The sequence below is a fragment of the Halichoerus grypus genome, chromosome 4 (assembly GCF_964656455.1).
Source record: "Halichoerus grypus chromosome 4, mHalGry1.hap1.1, whole genome shotgun sequence".
Taxonomy (NCBI): Eukaryota; Metazoa; Chordata; class Mammalia; order Carnivora; family Phocidae; genus Halichoerus; species Halichoerus grypus.
The window spans coordinates 63,827,991-63,852,068 of NC_135715.1; the positions used below are offsets into that span (position 1 = coordinate 63,827,991).

Consider the following 24,078-nt stretch of genomic DNA (forward strand, 5'->3'; position numbering starts at 1 on the left):
AACTACATATTACATACCCTGTGTTGACCACTGCTGTAGGTGCTTTCCATAAACAAAGTGCTTTGGTCCTCAAACAAGCCTATGAGGTAGGAATGATTATTTCACTCCCACAAAAAGAAAAGATAGAGGTTAAGTAACATTGTCCAAGGTCACACAGCTTGTAAGTGTTCCAACAGCCATCTCAGACTCAACATATCCACAAGCAAATTCCTAATCCTCCCCTTAAAAACATATCCCATCCTCTATCATCTCCTGCTCAGAACACTATTTACTCAGAGTCATCTAGTTACTCAAGCCAAAAATCTCATGGCCATCCTTAACTCTTCTTACATCCTACACTGTGGAAAATTCTGCTGGATCTAAGTTGGTCCACACCGTATTTCCTGGTTTGTTTTATTGACCTAAATGGTCTCCTTGCCTTCACCCTTGCTTTGCCACGGTCTATTCTCAATGAAGCAACCAGAATAATCATTTTTTTTTAAAGATTTTATTTATTTATTTGACAGAGAGAGAGAGAGTGAGAGAGGGAACACAAGCAGGGGAGTGGGAGAGGGAGAAGCAGGCTTCCCACTGAGCAGGGAGCCCGATGCGGGGCTCGATCCCAGGACCCTGGGATCATGACCTGAGCCGAGGGCAGACACTTAACGACTGAGCCACCCAGGTGCCCCTAGAATAATCATTTAAAACATAGATCAGATTATTGCTCCACCTGGAACAGCTCCTCCAATTAATCCTCATACCCATAACTTAACCTTCAGGTCTTTGCCCAAATGCCTCCATATTACTGAAAAGTATCCTGACAACTTGTTTAAAATTGCAACCCACACACCTCGCTGTCTGCTCCCACTAGCACTTCTAATCTCCATACCCTGTCTTTTGAATCACACTTGAATATTACATATAATTTACTTATTTAATATGTTTACTATGTTTGTTTTGTCTTCCCTAAACTATAAGTTATACAAGGACAGGATCTCATCTGTTTCGTTCTTAGATGTATACTAAGCACCTAGCACAGTGCTTCACACTTAATATAGACTCCATAAATGTTTGTGAATGAATGTTAAGACTGGGATTTCAAACATAGGCAGCATGACCCTATGGAGTTCATAAAATTAATAACTAAGCAGTTCTAGAAGAAATGAAATTATTAAAACAAATTCTCAAGAAATTGGTGAACATAAGAGGGGAAAAGGCTCTAGTAATATTAAAGTACTAAAATAAGCTATTCAGGGAAAATGTGATAGTTTAAAGCATGTGAGAATTAAATCTTTTTTAAAACAAATAACATTACCCAACATTTTAACAATACATAAAAAACGAGCAATATCCACTATAAATATAAGTAATCAATGCTCTTATTGTATTAAGAACTATTATAAATCAAATGGGGAAATAGCACTAAAACCCCTATAAATACTGGAAAAGTGTATAAACTCACAAGAAAAGAAACAAATAGCAAAGCATAAAAAAGTATGTAAAGGTCATATTTTTTAATAATACAACCCATTACATTGAGATGCCATTCTTCAAAAATAGCGAGTTGACAAAAATATAGACGGAAACGAGGGAAAAGAAGATTATGTACGCCCTGTTTAATGAGGGCTCCATAAAACCTATGTAATATGCATCATGGGCTTTAAAATATTCCTGCATTTCGGTGTAGTGGTTCTATTTCTAAGAATCTATTCTGAGGACAAAATCCGATTGTACAAACAAGTCTTTCAACGAAGTCTTACACTAGGGAATAATACTATAAAAACAAACCACATTTGCAAGACTTGAGAATACTTAAGTATTTCATAGAAATGTATAGTGAATTATTAAAATAAATGTTTAAAAAGAAAACTTAGTAACTTAGACAATACTAACATTTTTTAAAAGGCAGGTAAAAAGCTGTGTTGATAGCATGATCCACGTGGATTAGATCGAAGCCTAGTTACAACTGATGGCAAATGCGGGAAAACTTGGAGCAGGAACCACTATCTATCTACAAGGCAAGTTGAGCGACCTCAAGCCCTTTATTGAGGGATTTTGGGTGATGCCTTGTGCAGGATAAGGGAAAGTCCTGGTAGTACAGATAGAAGGCAGGTCACATGGGCTTCAAAGACAATGCCCACCTTTTCCCCAAATTTGCCTAAGAAAAAGCCATTGTCATGTATCTGATGATAGCATACATTATATACAGGTATACAGAGTATTACCGCCACATAAAATAATGACTGTGATACATGTACAGAACAACCATTTTCCAAATACCTGCCTGTGATTGCCTCCAAGTCTGAGATACAGCTGCTTTGGAAAAAGGTGCTTCACACACTACATATCAGCTCCTAAGTGGAAGTATCATTTCAGAAATTAAGTTGAAAGTTGAGTTCCTAATACAACTGGAATTCCAGCTCCACGATATATTTAAGCTGTGAATTGGCATTGCAGAGAATTGTTTTACTGCTATTATGTCTTGGGTCACTTTTCTCTTGCTAATTTCAAAACAAGAGTGCTTTCTTGTTTTTCTAACTAAGGTAGTAAAAAGAAATTTCCAGTAAATATATAACATTTTCTCATAAATTTCTTTGGCGTCAATGAATTGCATTTTCAGTGAATTGCATTTGCAGGTTTATGGAATGATGCCAAATTTGTATTTTAAAAATGTAAACAAAAACCACAAACAAACCTTCCTCCTTCTATTCCTGATGACTGTAGCATAGAGTTCACTGTGTTATTTAAATAGATTTCAAATAATTTTCCTGTAATTGCTAATCATTTTAGTAGGTGGCATGAGGTTAGCAATCAATAATCACCTGAAACTGTTGAAAACAGGCTCCAGGATCAATAGAACATTCTTCTTCCCATGGAAACACAGCTCACTCAGATGGCTGTCCTCGCTGTTCCTTTCTGTTTTGTATTTATTGTAGATTCACAGGCACATTTCTTATGGAAAAAACAACTTAAGGAAATAGACAAAATGTCTCTCACCAACCTCATGACAGGGATGGAATTTTGTTACAGAAAACATATCCTTAGAGAGGTAGGAGGAGGTATACAATTTGGTACAGATGCTAAGATTGCAAAGTAAAGTTCTTAATTTCTAATCAATAGCTATGTGTTGTCACTGGTCCACTTTCTTTTAAATGTATTTTAAAATATATTATAAAGACATATACTTATCTCGGTAAGTGTAATTCTACTAGGGGTTTATTTTTAAAGACACACTGACACAGAATATGCAAAATTTTGTTTATCTGGCTGAGACAAAAGATTACATCAATAATTGTTAGCTTCGCTTTTATTTTCTTAGGCACTAAAACATTTCAGTTACTGATGATGAATAGGAAGATGAATTATTTCCTGAAAAAATATAAAAAAATTTACAGTTGTATTGCATAAAACAGATTTTCATATATATCCCCCTTGTTAGATAGAAAGCAGACTTGTGTTTATTACAAAGTTCATTACCATGTCTACAGATAGATGTGTTCTTGCATATTTTATAAAATACGGCTTCATCATTTAACATTAAGAAAACTAAACAAAACATTTAAAGATGTTAATGTATTTTTGTGGTTAAGAGTAAAAAGAGATTCAGGAAAGAAGGGACTCCTTTTGTTGTTCTTGCCTTTGTTTTCTGGAGAGCTATTACAGGAACCAGTTCAGTATTTTGGAAGGGATGATCTAGAGGTAGTGCTCCTAAAAATTTAGAACCCCTGTCAAGGCTGAGCTTGAGATAAACACAGGAGATGAGTAGTAAACTAGAGAGAAAGAGAAATTTAGAAATAAGAAAAGTGATTTAAAAGAAAAAAAACAGCATGCACATAACACAAGTGGGTGAACTCTAGCGATATTCTCTTTACTCATGTAAATATTCCCAAAAAAACCCTCAACTCATGTGAACTAGAGGAAAGGAAAAAAAATGGAAAAAAAAAAAAACCAAACCCAAGAAGGAAATTTAATTTTGCGCTTTGGAGCCTGCGTGTGAGTGCCGGCTTGCCGCCTACCCTTGGCTCCCTTGGGGAATGTTCCTTGGGAAGAAACTGGTGCTGCTCTCAGTCCGCTCAGCACTGATTCCCAGAAGGTGTAACATCGCGTGGCTGGGACGGGAAGAAAGGGTTGCCACTCATCTGTTGCACAGCCCGAAGCTAGAGCAGGCAGCTGCTGAGCCGCGGTCGGCGACCCACCGCTCACCCCCGGGCTTTTGGAAAGTAAAGGAAATCAAGTAGAAACCGCGGGTCTCAAGCGGATAATCCTTAGCTAAGATTCCGCATGGACGCCACTCTTTATTTTACAAATGGACTCTCAAGTCATGGGGCCGTGACCAACCAAGGCTCCGTGAGTCACAAGCTGGGAACCACCACGTCGCATTTACAGCAAGTAAGTTACTGCCAACTTTACCAATATATGGCATTTGCTCTCAGCACTTTAGTCTTATTTTAGTGTGTGAACTCCAAAGAGATTGGCCAAGAGATAACTTTTATCCTGAAATCTCAGTACGCTGATGCGAGCATCACACACACTCACACGCACGCGCGCACGCACACACACACTCACACACACTCTTTCCCCACCTGAAGCCACCGAACCTCGCGCTCCTAGGCTGGTGCGTGTTTGGGGTTTTATTTAATATTTGGAAACTTACTGAGTTCCTATGCTTGTTGGAAAGACCGAGCTGGGTGGGGGTGGATGGAACATTGTGCCTCATCATTTATTCATTGCGACTGTCTCAATTGTTGACACTAGTGGCAAGCCGCATACTCCGGCTCTTGCAGGGGAAGTCTGACACCTTGAGGACGGGAGAGGGGGTGCCGGGAGCCCGGAGGAGCCGGAGTGGGAGAAGCTTTGAGAGTTCCCGGGTGGGGGGTGGGAGTGGGGGTTACTTTTTTCAAGTCGGGCGACCTGCCGCCTGGGTGCTTGTTGACTGGTTTGGGAGCAGAACGTTCAGAAGCCGGGTGCTGGCGCGAACTGAAGTCTGACATCTCTGCAGAGCCCGCCCAAAGACCGGAGGTGTGTCTGGCCGGCACCCAGGACCACACGGTGGGTTCTGGCCACTGACTTGGCTGGCCGACGGCCGGCTTGTGGTGAGCCCGCTTGCCCAACTGGCTGACCTCAAGGAGTTGGCCCAGGGAGGCGGCGGCTGTTTGGGGGCAGCGGAGCCGGGAAGCCAGCGTCAACGCCCGCCCGCGCGCGGGTCCCCTCCACTGCCACGCAGAGCAGGGCGTGGGACGCGCATCTTCACCGGCCGTCCCTACCCAGCAGGGTCTGTGCGGACCCTGAGTCAGGAAGCCGCCCGGGACGGAGGGCGGGGTATCTTTCTCTCAGCTCATCCGCTGTCAGCCGTGGGAACGCTAACTTTATCCCGAGGGATCTGTGGGGGCGGGGGTGGGCGAAGTTCTCCTCCCCGGGAGCTCACCTCCCTCTCCGGGGCTGCCCCTCCCCCGCCTCCCATGGCACCGCTCTCAGAGCATCCTCACTCCGCCCAGTTCGGTGCCAGCTGCGTGGGCTCTAGCTTCATGCGTTTGCCTTGGAATGCTCCAAAACTCGGCAGCGACTAAGGAAATCCCATTGGAATTTGCCGGGCGTGCTCTCACCGGGCACAGCACCCGCGCCGCATGTCCTTGGATCGATCGCTCTTCAGCCAGAAGATTGCCAACTTTGCAGGTAAAGAGGGTGTCGCCTCAGAGCTCCATTTGACCGGAGCTGCACCTCGCCTCCTTTCTGGGATCTCGGTTAAGTTTCTCAAGCTGCCTGGGAAGCCGGCTCCCTCTTGGGAAGCGGACATCCCTGGGGGGTTACGAGTTCAAAAGGCTCCGGCTGCATGGTTTCTCTTTAGGGCTCCAGACCGGATTTGTGAAGCTTTCTGTGGTTGACCTGGGCTGAGCGGGAGTTTGGGGATGCTTCTCAGCCTCTCACTGCACCCAGCTTTAAAGCAGGGGAGAAGGCGAGGAGTGAACCCCTGATGTGACTTATATGGTAAACAAAGCAGCTGCAGCCACGCCACCGTGCTGGGGAGGAAGGCTGTTTTAGCCTTTTATGCATTTGGGGAAAATGGAGATCTTGGTGGCCCCTGGGCGTATATGAGTGAGCCCTAGACTCGCTGGCTCCTAAACTGGGGGAATGAAGAAAGGAAAGTGATCAATGTCCTGTCGATCAATTACACTCTGCGTCATTTTCATTCTCTGTCAAGAAACAGAAACACTTTTATCCGTGTTGCTGGACCAACGCTAGGGCTTCCTAGTTCGCTTGGCAACTGAAATTCCAATTAAGCCAATAGACCCTGTTTGCTACTTGGGTAAATCACTGAGATTCACAGCACAACTTGTTGTTCCAGCTGTGAACTCATCTGCCTTTTGTGACTAGAGACTAGAGAACACTGGCAAGGGATGGAGGATTTGGGGGAGTTTGAAAAAAGGGAGCTCTTATCTTGTCTGTATTCACTATGTTGGGTCCCCTATGATGCATCCTTGTTCACATGGTTTCTTAGGGAGACCCTTCCCAGGCAAATTCCACAGCTATAAAATGCAGCAGGTTGCTCGCTGCTCACTGAGTAAGCACCAAGCCAGAGGAGTGGGAGGAGGCAGAAGCAAGGCTTACTTGTTTTATTAAAAAATGAATTTAGAATAGACTTGTAAAACTGAAAAAAAATCTTTCAGGTTTCATATAATTTCTGGCTTTTCGATCATAATAATCACAACAGAACATATTACAAACTCTTTAAGGAAAATGGTTAACTAAAGGTTTTTTTTAAAAAAATAAAACTGAATTAGACAATGAGAGTAAGAAAGAGTGGGTGGATATGTTACAACATTGAAATCGTCATCTCTGTGTTATGGTTTCCTATTTAATCTGACATTTGTAATACCTACTTCTACTCACCTGGACAGCATACCAGGAAACATTTCCCCTCAAGTATTTATGGCAAAGAATCAAGATACAGGGATAACTAGTACTTCAGATATTAGAATCAAAATTCAGGAAAGACATTGTTAAAGAAGCACTTTAGAAACTGTATTTATGAATTAATGCAGTTAAGGCAAATCAGCACCTCAGGTAGAAGTTAAATGGGCTTTATCAAAGTGTTTCATGCTAATGTCTTGTATTAATAAAAGTTAGTGCAGGTAGAAAGAAAGAAAACACTTACATTGCTTATGAATAAGAAACCATAGAGCTGGAGAGCCTTTCAATAAAGCTCTGATCGGGGGCACCTGGGTTGCTCAGTCGTTAAGCGTCTGCCTTGGGCTCAGGTCATGATCCCAGGGTCCTGGGATCGAGCCCCGCATTGGGCTCCCTGCTCAGTGGGAAGCCTGTTTCTCCCTCTCTCACTCCCCCCTGCTTGTGTTCCCTCTCTTGCTGTGTCTCTCTCTGTCAAATAAATAAAATAGAATCTTTAAAAAAAAAAAAAAGCTCTGATCAGAGCTCAGCTATTCTGCAAACTTGCTGTTGTGGAGTGAAGAGCTGAAAAATTTATGCCGAGAAAGTTACCCTCCAAAAGAAACAGGGACTGGTTAATGAGACTGACACAAGAGGTGCTTAATATTTAAGTGAATAAATATAATGAATATACTGTTAGATCAATAGATAGTTCAAATAAGGCATAGTGAGAAGATGTGTGATTGCAAATTTAGAAAAGTTCTTCCTCTTAAGAACTTAAAGAAACACAAGCATTCATCAAAGCAGAAGGTATTTATTAGAGCTCAACAGATAGAAGAAATGTCTCTTTAGTAAAACCTTTCAAATATTGACAATGTTTCTAAAACTCTCTGATTTTGGAAAATAAGATGTTTTCCATTTACTTGCTTAATGGTCATTCTCAAAGATCTATAAAAGGTAAAATAGATTTCCATTATTTACAAGCTATAAAATTTTGTAATTTTTATATTGTTTATTTTTCTGTTGTAGTTATTCCCAGAAGGTCAAGATTAAAATGCACAGAAAAAAAAAAAACTATGAGAAAATTAAAGTTCTCTGTGAATTTTATGGCCACTTTGACTGTTGAAATAGTAAGAGACCAAATAACTTTCCATATAAGATAACCTTAATTAACTCATACTTCACATAAATAAGAAATATCTGAAACATTGCTATTCTTTCTGCTTAGGAGAAATTTAAATATCTTGTATATCTTGTTCAGCACACACATTTTAAACTTTTAAACTTAAAGCCTGTTATAAGCACGATAAATTTCTGTTGAAGTATAATAATAATAGCCTTTAGGGTATGCTGACTGACCCCACTGAATTAAAAAATATTTTTATAAGTATATAGTTGAGAATATTGGCATGTTTTTATAACTGTATGTTTAATTGCCAGGATAATTTATGGCAGTTCAGATTATCAACATTACATTTAACAGCTAACAGCTGAAATAATCTATCTTTTCTAATTACTTCATATACAGTAACACAAATAAAGATATACACACATATGTTCAGTAGTTAAAATTGTGAATATCAGTGCTCAAAGACATGAGAGATTTTGTAAATATAGATATACAAAAATTGCTGAACAGTATAGCCAGGGCAATAAAACTGTGGACTGAATATTTTCTTATGAAAAGATGATTGTTTTATTGTTTAAAACAAGCTAGGTGACAGGAAATATAATAAATGATTAAGTCTTTCTTTTCCAAATTCATTATTGCCAAACATTTTATGAGATCAGATTCTAATGTACATCTTTACTTTCTACATTGTATTGTCTGGGCTAAGTTGAAGCCAATACTATTCACCTTCTTAATATCTATGGAAAACCTCCCATAAGCATTTTGGTTGTCGCTGAAAATGAGATTGAGGAGACAGCTCAAAATAAAAGACTTGTCTTTTCACCTAATTTATGCCTATCACCTCCCCACCCCAAATACACATTAAAACTGGTTAATTCAACCCCAGTTCCATTGGATAGTTGCTTCTATCTAGTGGTGATGAAATACTGCTTCAAAACTCTTTCCTGTCCTTATGATGTCTACTTCTAATCCTCCCAGATGCAATGAGATCTGAGTATTTTAAGAGATTTGAGAATATTTTGATCAGGGATCGAGTATCATGGCTATATCTTTTTAATCAGCACAAATACAGACCTGATCTCTGAGAACATTAGTACTGCCAAAACCACTCTACGACGAAAAAATACATTTGGAAAAAGAAGGCATTCATTCGCTAAAATAAAAATTAAAGACACATGCTTTGAAAATATACCAATTTAAAACTACATTGTTCTCTGAAGTCTCTGGTAAATGAAGTGATCTATTTAAATTTTTTACAAATCTCAGTGATCCTTCTGAAAGTTCAGTTTCAATTAAATAGGATACAAAAAAGAGATAATGGTTTCAGTACTGGATCTGCTCTTGTAACTAAACTGTAGATGACATCCCATTATTATTAGTGTACGTTTTGTCTCCTTTTAAAAAATGTTTCCTTTGAAATACAGCAGTGTCATAGAGTAATGGCTTCTTGAGGAGCAAAAGATGACACAGGCACAGTTTTACACATACAATTAGAAATGTTAATTAAAACATTAATTTAAAAATATGCCTTGATCGCTTTATCTAGCACACTGCACTCTTTTCAAGAAATGGCAAGTGCAATGAAATAAATCAGAAATGCATTCATTATATTCTGCCTGTAGTTTTCTGTTGTATTTTTTAAATATGTTGAAAACGTCAACATAAGTAATTTCCTTGAACAAATTTCATCAAAAGTTAAAACTTGCTTAAGACAGAAAACAGGAAGTATTATGAACAAAGGAAAGGAGAAAAAGAGGGGGGCCAATATTTATGGGTACTTAACGTGTGCCAGGCACTATGCTAGGAACTTAAAAAAAGTTTTTCTCATGTTTATTTTCACATCTACTTTAAAACCAAAGTATCATTGCCACCTTTTGAAGAATCTGAAAATACTAAATTTCTAAAAAATAATGAAGCTGCTTTGTGGCAGAGTCAGGATTTGAACCCTTGTTTACTTGATTCTAAAACTGACACTCTTTTTACCTAATTCTTACGGTTTCTAAAATAAAATTAGTAATCTCTTAACAAGATTCATATGTTCATGGTATTCCTACAGCTATTTATTTCTTTAATGCCTCGAATGTTTTAACATTGGGACATAAACTACCCCATTATGAGTTATGAAACAATACTCTGTTAACTAAAGCTCTAACAGTTTTGAAGCAGAGCAGAAACTAAGCCTCTCACCTCAAGCAGGTTGTTCTCAAAATTATTTCCTTTCTTCTTCTTGAATATAAAGGTAATATGTATGGAAAGAAAAAAAGGTTTATTTTTATGGATAAAATTTGAGGTTATAATTTTTTTCTTTAAAGAGTCGTTAGATTACAATTTGTAAATAAAAAGTTCTCATTCCAAACTTTAAAACAGCTCTAGGCTGTTAATAAACTATCTTTGTTTATAGAAAATGCAATCATGTTAGGACATGTTAGGTTTATATTGCATCTTATTGATGCTATACAAAACTTCTAAACAAGTGTTTTTGTCTTAATTTTATCTGAAATCTTATTTGCCTAATTATTTTTAATGTTCATTGGTATTTTATCAGGGTAGCTTTCATTCAGACATCCCAGAAGGCATCTATCAGCTGGTACCACATTTTAAGAAATTTGCCACTTTTTTTTTTTCAAAGATATACCTGCAGTTAAAACAAATGTGATTGGGGCACCTGGGTGGCTCAGTTGTTAAGTGTCTGCCTTAGGCTCAGGTCATGATCCCAGGGTTCTGGGATCAAGCCCTGCATTGGGCTCCCCGCTCAGAGGGAAGCCTGATTCTCCTTCTCCCACTCCCCCTGCTTGTGTTCCCTCTCTCACTCTCTCTGTCAAATAAATAAATAAAATCTTAAAAAAAAAATGTGATTATGTCCGAAGGCCTGTTGACATTGAAGTTAAAGGAATAATTTTGTTGAATATGTGTAATACCATATGTGTAATACCATTACAAAAACTAACACTGAAATGGTAACCATTCAGTAGATACTTATTGAGTATTAGTAAGTGAATAATTGAATAATTAGATGAATGACACATGAATAAACCCTTCATCTTTGCATTTTCTGGCAAAGCTCCCTCTGTATATAATAAATTTTCCCTTATTGCCCCCTGTCAAAATGTTCTGCAAGCACTAAACTCTAGTTCACTATTACTTTCTCCTTGAGTTTCCTTCCTGTCTCCAGGTGTTGCAAGTATAAATACAAGCAAAACTCTTGTTATATTCTAACTTGCAGGTGGGTAGAGGTCTGTCTCCTGAACTAGACAGTAAACTCCTTTAAGAAACATAGAAGATGCTCAAAAAATGTGTGAGTTTTTAACTGAATTAGATTGTCATAAATATTATGCTTTTGTAATTGAGCATAATTAACTTATTTCACAGTTTTATAATACCATAGTTGGCTGAATTTTGAGCATATTTATTTATAGAATGAAGCCAGTTATAATAATGACATTGCACTTGTATGATATATTGCATACCATATTATCTCCTATGTTACAAAAATAATGAGCCCACAGTTACTCAATGAATATGACGTCCAGTCAACTAGTTACTCCATAGTGCTTGCTTTCACAAGGTTTATGTAACCATTTAGTGTGTTTTAGTTTACATGTGGCTGTGCCACAATTCTTCAGGGAGAGTTTTTGTCCCGTGACACTGTGGGAAGTGTGGTCAAAGTTGAAAGAGGACAGATATAAGTATTTTCCAGGAATACCTACTGAACTAAAGAAAGCCAGGGACTTCTTTGGAGTGATTATATTTGGCAAATTAAGTTGAGAATTCATGTCAAAGACTTGACAAGTACATGATGTCCAATTGTGGGTGGCATGAGCTTTTTGCTTTTTTTTTTCTTTTTCTTTTGGTCTTTTCATTCTACTTCATTGAGAATAGGATTGTTACAAATCAAGGTTTATGAAAAGTGTTCAGATACTCTGCTACATTTTTCATATATTTTATCTCTAAATGATAGCGGAGAAACTACACAACTGTGTAAGCTAGATCCTGGATCATAGTTCATAGCACATTGCATTGTAATTTTCATTTTCACTGTATTTGAGCAATTAGTATTCAGTATATGCTTTTTAAATAGATGAACGGAGTAAAAGAATGCATGGATGATTGGTCTGTTGTCAGCTGCTATGTTCAACCCCTGTATTTCAATATGCTGTGCTTTCTAGTAACTGATCACACACCAATATGAATCCCCAAATGAGAGGAGATGAGCGGACAAGCATGATGCATAAAGTACATTGAGTGAAGAATGAAGAATCCATTGTGCTTCATATGTAGTAGGCATCCCCACTATTTGTGACAGCAAAGGTACCATTTTATGTAAAGATCTCCTTCATGCTAGGTGGGATGAAGCTGCATATCCTGAAGATCACACTGAAGACTACATTTAAATGAGCTCTCTTCTGTGATAGTTGTAGTGTGACAAGCACAGTTATTGGGTCTTGTTTAATTTCATCTAGAGTCATACATATCTATATCTGCATTTAAACATATACCAGCATTAAACACCTACATTTAAATTCATCAATTAAATATAAATTATAAAATTTAAATTATGTATAAGATATAATATTAATATATTATAATATATGATAAATATATTATAAATTAATATAACTATAATATTAAATATATTTTAATATATTTATTATTATATATAATATATTTTACATATTAGAGAGAGAGCTCATGTGCATCTGCATGCGGGCAAAATATAAGTAACAAAAAAATTGGGCGACTGCTCCTGGATAATAAACTCTTAAAGTAATGACCACAGAATAATTATCAGAGACAGTGAGATACAAATTGTTAGCAGAATGCAAATTAGCCCATAAAAGACAAGAGAAGTTATTTGCCAATATCTGTGTCCCTGTAGCATGGTTAGATATGTAATCAATGACTTGGAAGGTCATCTAATTCAAAAGTCTTTTTTTAAGCAAGACTCTCAAATCTTACTAAATAATTTTTATAATATACTGTATACATATATAATACTGTATATACACAAGTATAAGGTGTTTTATTGAGGGCTTATTTAATGCATGGCAATCACTCTTCTAGATGCTGAAAATACAGAGGCAGATATTTTCCTTTTTCTTTAAGATTTCAAACAAAGGATTCTCATGAACCTCATTATCATGCTCCAGTATCCCATATTATCTCAGAGACATTGTACTGTTTTATTGTCGGCTGCTCTTTTCTTAGGGAAATAAAGAACTCACTGAGGAACTATAAATTATATTAAAACAGATTTAATCTATACTTGTAATTTAAACAAAATAACATTGGGTCACATTATAAGAAATCCAAATGCATCCTCCTTGCCTCAAACTACTGTTTCCTCTTAGAATAGGATTTGGGTCTTCCAACTATAAATCTATGTTAAATTTGAATAGCAGTATTGGCACTATTAAAGATGGTGTTTTCCTTTTATATGTACATATTGTTAAATTACCATTCAAAGACTATGTATTTTAGGAGATCAGTGGATTCCAAAGTCTTGATGGATTTATGGTAATACATTTCACATGTTATCCAATCTTCCTTGGAACCAATGAAGCAAACCTAAGAGAAGAAGCCTGTTTTAGAGCTAGGGATATAGTGACTTGGATCCTCCGCTCTACCTTTTGCCTTGGGACATAAAAAAATCTTGGCTCAAGATTCCATTCTGGAATCATCTAGAAGTTCTCAGTATCCACTGCAAGTGTTTCCTAGCCAGCTCCTCTGTCTATAAGCTGAGAATGTACTGAAGACGTAGAGACAGACCATCTTTCTCATGGTCTTAAATATTTGGAACAAAGAAAGGGACTGGACTAGCTACGTTAATCTTTTATAAAAAAAAAAAAATTTTTTTGTGACCTACATTCTTTTTTGCCAGAATTTTTGCTTTCTGAGAGTCATCATGTGAAATAAACAGAGTGCCTACCTCTAAGCCTCTGAGAACCTCCATAGTTAAGGAGAAAGAAATATTTCTAAAGAACAGTCAAATTTCAGGGTTATTATTGCTCTGTGGGATATTAAATAGCTTTGTAACTTAAAAAAAATAAGATATATCTCTATGTATGGCTGAATAAAAAGATAATGTTGGCAAAGGAAAAGACTTACTTGCTTATCTAGTTCATTTTAACCACACAGCTTAACATTTTGATTTGTAATGTGTAAGCTACTTAGAGAGCTGAACGGCATACTTTCATTTAGCACTGCAGCACGTTCTTGGAACAAAGTGAACCAACAAATGATTTTGCCCTTTCATGAATAAAAGAAGGTTTAATGAAAAAACATTTCATTGTAATAGTATACTTATGATAAAGAAATTTTTCCAACATATAAAATATCAACAACTTTAACTTGAAGAATAAAAGCTCATTTCTATTCTATTGTACTTAGCAGGAAGCACTAAGAGCAGAATTTAAAGCATAACTTTCTAATATACTTAAATACTTTCTTACTAGTTATTACACTGCTGAATTGAAATATTCGGTACAATTAAATATTGGAAATTGCCCCCTTTTAGATTAGTAGTTAATTGCAATAATTTTTGGCAACAAAATACAGATCTGTTTTATGTTATAATATTTTAAGCTCTGATTTTAATTTTTTAGCCTCTGATTTTTTGTAACATAAATATTTATGAAGTAAAAATAGAGACAGAGGCCAATCCGAGAGGTAAACAAATTGAATATTTGAAATAATCCATTGTTGAATAATCTAGGTATATTTGAAACATATAACTTTGATTCATTTCAGTTTATTTAAAGAAAGTTATTTGAAAGCTGAGCTACATTCTTACAATGCTCCTGGTTTTAAGATTCAAAATAAAATCTCATCTATAAAAATATACCAGGATTATGTGTCAAATATTTAATGTAATTAAAGAGAATCTCTAACTACTCATAAAAGCATTAGCATTTAGAAGTGTTTTAGGGTCTGCCAGAATTTATTTTGATTATTTATTTTAATCAAAATTTAATCAAAATGAAATGGATATACAAGTACAGCAAAGACAGTGACTACTCAAAGGGTTTCATATACCCTTTGGTTCATTTCCAATGCAACATTGTCATCATTACTGTTTGCACTTCATCAGTCCTCTACCCACAGATGGGCTGCTTATTTGAGGCTGCACCCTCATGGACAGGAGGCTTATGACAGAGGAATTGCCATATACAAATTCACATTCCCTGCTCCCTCAAACAGACCAGGGTGCTTCCATATGTAGATGGGAAGTATGATGAACATTTATTTTTCTAAACATTTACAAAATTATGGTAAGATCCTTATTCACGGTTGAATTATGACTTATGATAAATTACCATTAATGGTTTTCTTTTTCTTTAGGTTAGAGATAGAAGTTTCTTCCTAATATATTTAAGAAAATTTGATATCAGGAAGGATTTAAGCAAAAGTTTTTAAGGAAGGAGATTTCATATTGTCACATTCTCCCTAGATATATAGGGAAAGGCACAATGAATTTAATCTGTTGTGTTTAAGAAAATTGAGTAATTGCATTCTGTTTTATTATGAGGAGAAGATCATTACATAGTTGGTGCTGGGATTTTTTAGCCATTTTTTGGGTTTACACTAAAATGAATGCTCACGCTAATCATAAGGATAAATACTAACAACAGTTACTATATGAATATTTTCAAATGTCTTATGTGAAACATCAAAACACTTAACATATGTTGCTGATTCATTAATCATAGCTAATCACTTATTTTAAAAAGAATTTAACATTTTAATTTTAATTCGTGTAACAATACTTTATTTTCTTAAAATTTTTAACAGTACTTTGAAAGTGTTTGCCAGTTATTTGAAATATAAATGTAAGACCAAACACTACAAAATATTTATCTGACTTTTGATGAACTATTGTTGTCTTTATTTCTTACCCTAGAGTATGTTGAAATAAATTTGAGGGTTAGTGTATTTGTCTTTAATAAAAATAAAATGTGCATATGCTTTTGGGGACTAGGCAGGCTCAGCTGGATAAATTTAATTTTCTATTCTTTTCAAGAATAATTATAAATCTGTTTTATTTTCTATTTTAGTTTTCTTTTTTATTTTTAAAATTGCATATATCACACCTGCTACTTTCAGATGCCCTCTTTCCCTTCTTGTAACACCATGCCTCTGTGGGGAACAAGAGTTCTCATTAGCATGTTTAGTGTCAGTATGTTGGCAATGAATTTTTTCAGTCTCTGATTGAAAATGTGTTTATTTTCACCTCACTTTTAATGTTATTTTCATTTGTTAGAGTATTCTAGATTGGGAATTATTTTCTTTTGGTACTTTACATACACCACCCAATTGACTTTTGACTTCCATCATTTCTGTTGAGAAGTCAGCCATCAGTCTGATGGTTGTTCCTCTGAGAATAGTGTGTTCTTTATTTTTTTATCGCTTTTATGTTTTCTCTTAGTCTTTTGTTTTTGTAGTCTCACAATATGTACTTATGTGATCTCTTTGGATTTCCACTGCTTGACATTTAGAGCATTTCTTTAAAATGGCTTCATAAATTTCACCAGTTTTGAAAAGTTCTTAGTCGTTATCTCTTCAGATATAGTTTTACTTTCCTTTCTTCTCACTTACGGCCTCCAATTACACATTGTTACCTTTTTACTCTGTCATGTACCTAGCAGTCTTTTAATTCTTTTTATAATGTATTTTCCATCCATTTTTGTTCTCTCTGTTGTAATCTGGATATATTTTGTAGCCTTATCTTCCCATCCATGAGTCCTTTTTTTTGTTTTTACTATGTCCTATCTGCTGTTAAACTCATTTATTAAGTTATTAATTTTAATTATTACATTTTTCACTTGCAGTATTTTAATTTGATTCTTTTTTTATAGATTCTAGATTCCTCATAAAATTTTCAATTTTTCTGTCTCATTTCTGAATATTGTTGAATAACACATTAAGTTTAAAGTTGGAGGCCAATAATTCCAATAACAAGGCTATGTGTTAATCTGTTTCTCTTAAGTTTTTATTAGAATGCCTCACAATTTTTTTATTTAGAGGTGGAAAATGTATATAAAAAATTGTAGAAAAAAATTATAGAAGTTTTGCCATCTTCTCCCAAATAGAATATACCCTATCCTCTGGCAGGCAGCTAGGATGGGAATAGACCTCTTAATCCAGTCACAAGCTGAGCTGCTTAGAGGTTAATTTTCAGACTTTGGAAGATCCTATGAATCACTGGCTGTCCCAGCTAATATGTTATAGGGTCCCAGGGTCTAAGAACCTTGGCAATTTAGTAAGACTACTTCTCATTGCAGATTCCAAAAGAATGAATTTCGTCTTTGAATTTTTGTGAGATTGATGAATACTTTGCTCTAATTTTCAGCAGCTTTCTGATAAATGTCTTATTTTCTTGCAAAGCTTAAGATTTTAACAAATGCCTTGAGAAGAGTTATTGAGTGTGACACTCACTTCCCTCTGTCTCCCTTTTTACCAGGATATAGGAACCTTGTATAAATGCCTTGAGGGGAAACATGGTTTGTAGAAGTCAATTCACCTCTCTATGGCTTCTGTCTATCTGGAATCTTGGCTCCCCAAGTCCTAGTTAGGTCTGCAACAGTTCTTTAGACAGAGGTTTATTTGTTTGTTTGTTTATATTTGCCCAGCTTTTCTAAATGTTATTAGAAGGAGTGTTAATCCACTACATGTCATTCCATCATAGAGACACAAGTCTTCTTTTATATTTTGACTTTAATGCTAAAAAATTCAGTCAAAGTGTTTAAAAAGAAGAAACTATACTCACATAATATAGTATAGATATGTATTGTACCCCTGGAGAGATGAACATAGCAACTGCAAAAGAGTTCTGGAATTTTTAACCTTATTTATTTATTTATTTATTTATGTGGAAGTAACAACATTATTCTTGAAGAATTAGCAAGTCTTTGACATTAGAAATTAAACAACCATTTTAAAGTATTTTGTATAAAAATAATAAATTCTAAACAAAACCATATTAATCTGGCACAAATCAATTATAAGTTAGTTCTAATTAATAGCTTTTTCTTACTGAACAACAAACACACTATTAACTGAAGAAAAAGTACAGGCAATATAATGCAATAGCAATTTGACCTCTTCATCACTGAGGTGAGATTTTTTTCAGGCCTGTGGTTTTCTAAGTAATCTTAATTTCGCCCACTTGAAATCTATTATAAAAATGCTATTGCTTACTGCTGTTTGTGTTATAGTTATAACTGTTACTGTTAAAATTACCTAAGGCCTGGGCGCCTGGGTGGCTCAGTTGGTTAAGCGACTGCCTTTGGCTCAGGTCATGATCCTGGAGTCCCTGGATCGAGTCCCGCATCGGGCTCCCTGCTCGGCAGGGAGTCTGCTTCTCCCTCTGACCCTCCCCCCTCTCATGTGCTCTCTCTCATTCTCTCTCTCTCAAATAAATAAATAAAATCTAAAAAAAAAAAAAAAAAAAAAAAAAAAAAATTACCTAAGGCCTGATATATTTCCTTAAAGATGTTTTGCAGATATACTACATTACTATATTACACCAGATACTATAACTTGACATCATCCAAACCTGCTTATAAGACATTATTTCTAATTTTATCATCAGTATCATTTCAGCATATGATCAATAGATCTGCTACTTGTTTTCATTTCATCCAAATCAGACTTTGTTTACCCTGAGATGTGCATTTGTCTATTTTAAAAAATAATGTCATTTTAATCTTTGCTAAAGGGATGCAGGAGTGAATGGGGGCAATGCCGAATTCCCATTACAGACTTGACCATGGTTGGATCCCAACATGACATTGATGTTAGCTCTGGCCTGACAAAAGTTGTCAGTGCTGAATCTTTTGGGTCTAGAGAATTGAAGTTTTTTTCACAGCCTCTTCTTCTTTAATATTGGCTTTAAGTACAATGAGGCCCTGGCGGATGGCCTGAGTAAAGGTTTGCTCAGAAAATAGTGAGGAGTTAGATTTAATTCTAGACCCAGTACTGGTCAGCTGTGTCCCAGAAGGGAGATTTGTCCATTGGCTGAAATTCCTAACCTGTCCCTCAGTATAAAATCTGATGCCATGGTTATGACCATGGTCCTCAACACTACATCGCCCACCATAGAAAGGAGTTCATCTCATGGTCAACAGCAGGTACACCATTCTGAGCTTCAGGAGAACCCATCTTAAAGCCAGGCTTCCCTTCCAATGGAGCATCTTGGCCACTAACCCTGAGATTCATCCGTTTTTGTGTGTATCAATAACTTGTTCTTTTTCTTTCCTTAATATTCCATGGCGTGAATGAAACAATATTTTCGTATCACTGGGATGACAACATGGGCAAGCTGGAAGGTATAATGATCTAGGATTTCACTTTCCCCCGAGCTACCTTCCTATCAAGGACCTGAGCCTTGGCAGCTGCACACCCAGTCTCCTACCCAGGAAGCCCATAGATTTCATGTAATTGTGGGAATCCAGGTCTTTGCAATGGACCGTAATGGGACTTCAGACAATACCTTGGTACAGCTGGAGGGAGATAACCAAGCTTCCCCAAAGGATGTGGGGTGCCATCTGGAAGACTTTGGGGCTATAACCCAAGACAGTCCTTGAGGAAAGAGCAGATGTTGGGGGTCTCTCAAACCTGACTCAGAGGATCATCTCATTTCTATGTCACAGACCTATAAGCAAATACTTTAGTTCTTAATTCTTCTTGACCTGAGTACTTTCTTTCTTCACACATTTTGCATAGATTTGCCAGAAAATCATCATGCCACTTTTATTTGTACTAATGACTAAGAGCACCTCCTCATAGACCTCCCTGATCTGCTTGAAGGCTTTCTTGGAAAATGACTTCGGTAAACTTTCAGTCATCTACTAACTGGATCTATTTTCCCCCAGATGATAGGATGGGGGTTGAGGTGTGATACTGGAGGGGCCTACTATGCTTTCCTTCTCATCTTTTTCGTGGCGCTCTCAAGGCTCATCTATTTCTTGACATGCCTTCTGTGAAGACCATGTGCTCTACAGGCAACAAGAATGATGTGGACGAGGAAGAAGTCGGTAACCTGAACACCTTCCTTCCTCCATGTATTCCAATTTCCCCTACCCTCCCTGTCTGCTATTTTTATGTCCTATAATGGTCCATAGATGCTGCTGTGTATATATTAAAGATTTGCAGTTTGTATGTTAAAGATTTTCCCATTTAAATTTCTTAAGGGCTAAAAAAATTATAACATAACATGTTTTTCTTTACAAACATCAATTTCAAAACACAATTTCATAACTACATAATGTCAAACCCCCAAGACTGAAATCCTCTTTGAGTCATTAAGTAGATGAGATTTTAACCCTACTGAGCTCAATTTTCTTGAGTGTTTCCTAAAGAGCGTCACATCTAATATAATTTTTCTTCACATCTTTTTCTCATCTCTTGTTTTGTGATACTGCTTTGGAACTTAACATCACACTGCAATCCCCCAAATATACCATTACCATGCTAAGTCGCTAGCTGGCTTTTAATGATTCTGGGATTTCAACCGGCTAAGAACATGGGAAGTTTAAGGTGCTCTCCTAGTGGCTAGAATAAAGATTTCCAACTTTCTCCTAAAAATAGTAGCAAAGTAGCATGGGTTAACATTTAATGACTGCTTAGTCTATGGCAGGCCCTGGGCTGATTGGTTTACTTATATCATCTTATTTTATTAGCCTCATCATCTCCATTTTAGAGATCAGGAAACTAAAAAGGCTTAGAACAGTTAAAATAGCTTTTCCAAGTCACATAATTAGTATGTGGTATAGCCCTGAATTTAACCCAAATCTCACAAATTCCAAAACCAACTCTCTTAACAATTATTCTATAATGCAAGTTTGGAATCTGAGGCATTTTTCTCACTGTACCGCTGTAAATTCCTAAGCAGCTTCTATGATCCTTTTCTTCTTTATTGGTCTTAGTATGTATGACGCCATGTTTCTAAGACATTTTTCTCACTCTACCCCTGTAAATTACTAAGCAGCTTCTATAATCCTTTTCTTCTTTATTGGTCTTAGTATGTATGACACCATGCTTCCAAGACTTTTAAGGTTTTATAGCACTTGCTAAGGTACTACTTTTTAAGGACTGGTTTTAAATCCAATTGTACAATGCCTAAAGAAACACAATGTCCTTATTCCTTCTTTTTCATGTCTCATCCTTATTTATCAATGTCAATTTCAGAAAAAATCACCAAATTTTTATCTTTCTTTCCCTTTTCAAGTGTATTTTAAATATGATCGTTACAAGGTCTGCCTCTTGATTTATATTTTTACTTTTTTTTTTATAGACACCCTCTCTAACCCCCAGAAACCACTCATTTGTTTTCCATCACTGTAATTTGTCATTTTGAGAATATAATATAATTGAAATCGTATAATATTTGACTTTTTGAGATTGGCTTCTTTCACTCAAGATAATGCCCTTGAGATTCATACAAGTTATTGTGTGCAAAAATAGATTGTTTCTTTTTTTATTGATGAGTGGTATTCCAGGTGTGGATGAACCACCCATTGTTTAACCATTCATGCATTGAAGGACATCTGGGTTGTTTCCAGGTTTTTGCCATAACCAATAACGCTGCTATAAACATTTGTGTACACATTTTTGTGTGAACATAAGTCTTCATTTATCTGGGAAACATGCCCAGAGTGTAATTGTTGAGTCATATGTTAGTTGCATGTTTAGTTTTTTAAAAAACGGCCAAACTATTTTTTAGAGTGACTGTACCACTTTACATTCCTACCAGCAATGTATGAATGATCTAGTTTTTCCATATCCTTACAGATCAGGGTGTGGTAACATAGGATCAAGTAGCATCCTTACTTTAGTGTCATTACCATTTTTCACTTCAATCATTCTTCTAGTAGTGACGTCTCATTGTGTTAATTTGCATTTATACAATGGTGAATGATGTTAAACATCTTATGTGCTTACTTGCATCTGTATGTTGTTTTCAGTGGAATATCCCTCCATGTCTTTTGCACATTATCTAATGTTTTGTTTTTGTTTTAGTTTTCAGTGTTGAGCTTTGCAAGTTCTTTATATATTTAAATACTGATCGTTTATCTGATATGGTTTGCCAGTATTTTCTTCAAATCCGTAGCTTGTCATGTCATCTTCTTGACAAGATCATTTGTAGAGCAAATGTTTTAATTTTGATGAAATCCAACATATGACCTCTTTCTTTCATACCACATTGATTTTTTAAAAAGGAAAAAAATAAGGCATAGGGGTGCCTGGGTGACTTATTTGGTTAAGTGTCTGCCTTTGGCTCAGGTCACCATCTCAGGGTCCTGGGATAGAGCCCCGCATAAGGCTCCATGCTCAGCAGGGAGTCTGCTTCTCCCTCTTCCTCTGCCCCTCCCCAGTGCTCATGCTTGCTCACTCTCTCTCTCTGTCTCTCAAATAAATAAATAAAATCTTAAAAAAAATAAGGCATAGAGAAAACAAGGGATTTCCCAAATTCTCATAGCGAAGAAAACCAGTTTATTGCCTCCAACATTTGCTTCTAGTTACAGTGTTCTGTTGATAAGTATCTCAATGATCCTATCCCTATCTATCTGCTCACTACTAGACTATTGGTATTTCTGTTTACATACAGGTTTAGAATAAGGTAAAAATTTGTCTTGAATATTCTTCATTAAATATACACTTGCTTATTATGACCCTCTGTAAATCATGTTATTATATACCATTAAGCACAATTTCAACTATTTTTTATTTTATTCTGTATCATTTTTAAAGAATTTACAATGCTTTACCTCAAACCAATGATACAGAATTTTTGCTTGTGTGGTGATTAGTTTTAGGTGAGTCTGTCTTGAATTCCAGATTCAAGATGAATTATTTACTTGAGTAGCAAAAAAATTTCCATTAGGAATGAATCTGGATTTGTGGAGAAGGAGATTCCTGGCAGCCCAATACTTTACTCTATAATGATCAGAGTTCATATGGCTATTGTAATGCAAATGAATCTTACTGGTTTCCAACTGTAGACTCAAACTTTAGACAAAAGATGGAAAGGCACCTTTGGTGTAGGACCTACTAGAAATGTTATAAAGTTGAAAATGTATAAGTATATTTGTAACTCACTGAAGTCAGAAGGTGGAAGTTAAAATGAGAAGAGAACATTAAATATAAATTTATGAATATTATTTAACTAATAGTACTCTAAAACATACAGTAGTTTGGTCCATATGAAACTGCCTATATTTGATCATTTTTTCACACATTTTTCACTGATTCAACCAGATACTAAAATAATTATCATCATTAGATTGTTAGAGGGAGGAGGTAGGGAAGGATGAGAAGAGATGGTGTAAGTGAACTAGGACTTTATCATTCATAGCAGGATATCAATATGTGCCTAAAGAATCACATTAAAATATTTTTCTTACAAAGTTTCTCCTTGTAAGTATTCACTTTCAAATGCCAGTCAAATCTACACTTGCAGCTGTCTAAATTTTTTCAGTTTTATTGAGATATAATTGACAAATAAAATCATAAGATATCTAAAATGTACACTATGATGATTTGATGTACATATACATTATGAAAAGATTCCTTCCATGTAGTTAATTAACACATCCACCACCACACATATTTTTTCTGTTTTATTTTGTGCTGATGAGAACATTTATGTTCTATTCTCTCAGCAAACTCAATTACACAGTAGTTTTATCAGCTGTAGTCACCATGTTATACATTAGATCCTCAGACCTTATTCATCTTACAGCTGCAAGTATATATCCTTTTACTAACCTCTCTCTATTTCCCCCACTTCCACCCCACAGGCCTTGGCAACCACTTTTCTACTCCCTATTTTTATAAGTTTGACTCTTTTTAAAATTCCACACATATGTGAAACCCCACACAGTATTTGTCTTTGTCTGGCTTATTTTATTTCACTTAGCATAATACCATCAAGGTCCATCCATGTTTTCTCAAGTATCAAGATTTCCTTCTTTGTTATGGCTGAATAATAGCCCAGTGTGTGTGTGTGTGAGTGTGTGTGTGTGTGTGTGTGTGTGTGTGTGTGTGTGTATCACATCTTCTTTATCCATTCATCCCGTGATGAACAC

At 36.1% G+C, this 24,078-nt stretch overlaps 1 protein-coding gene across 3 annotated transcripts in view; it reads left to right on the forward strand.

Moving 5' to 3' along the window:
- Positions 1–4,038: 4,038 nt before the first annotated feature.
- The window catches only part of TRPC4 (transient receptor potential cation channel subfamily C member 4), a 191,475-nt gene continuing 171,435 nt past the window's right edge, over positions 4,039–24,078 (forward strand). For 2 of the 3 annotated variants that reach the window (XM_078070423.1, XM_078070422.1), the window contains exon 1: positions 5,092–5,652. The gene's annotated coding sequence lies outside the window, so the exon portion shown is untranslated. Of the gene's footprint in view, positions 4,369–5,091; positions 5,653–24,078 lie in introns of those variants that run through there. The other variant, XM_078070424.1, reaches the window with a different exon arrangement.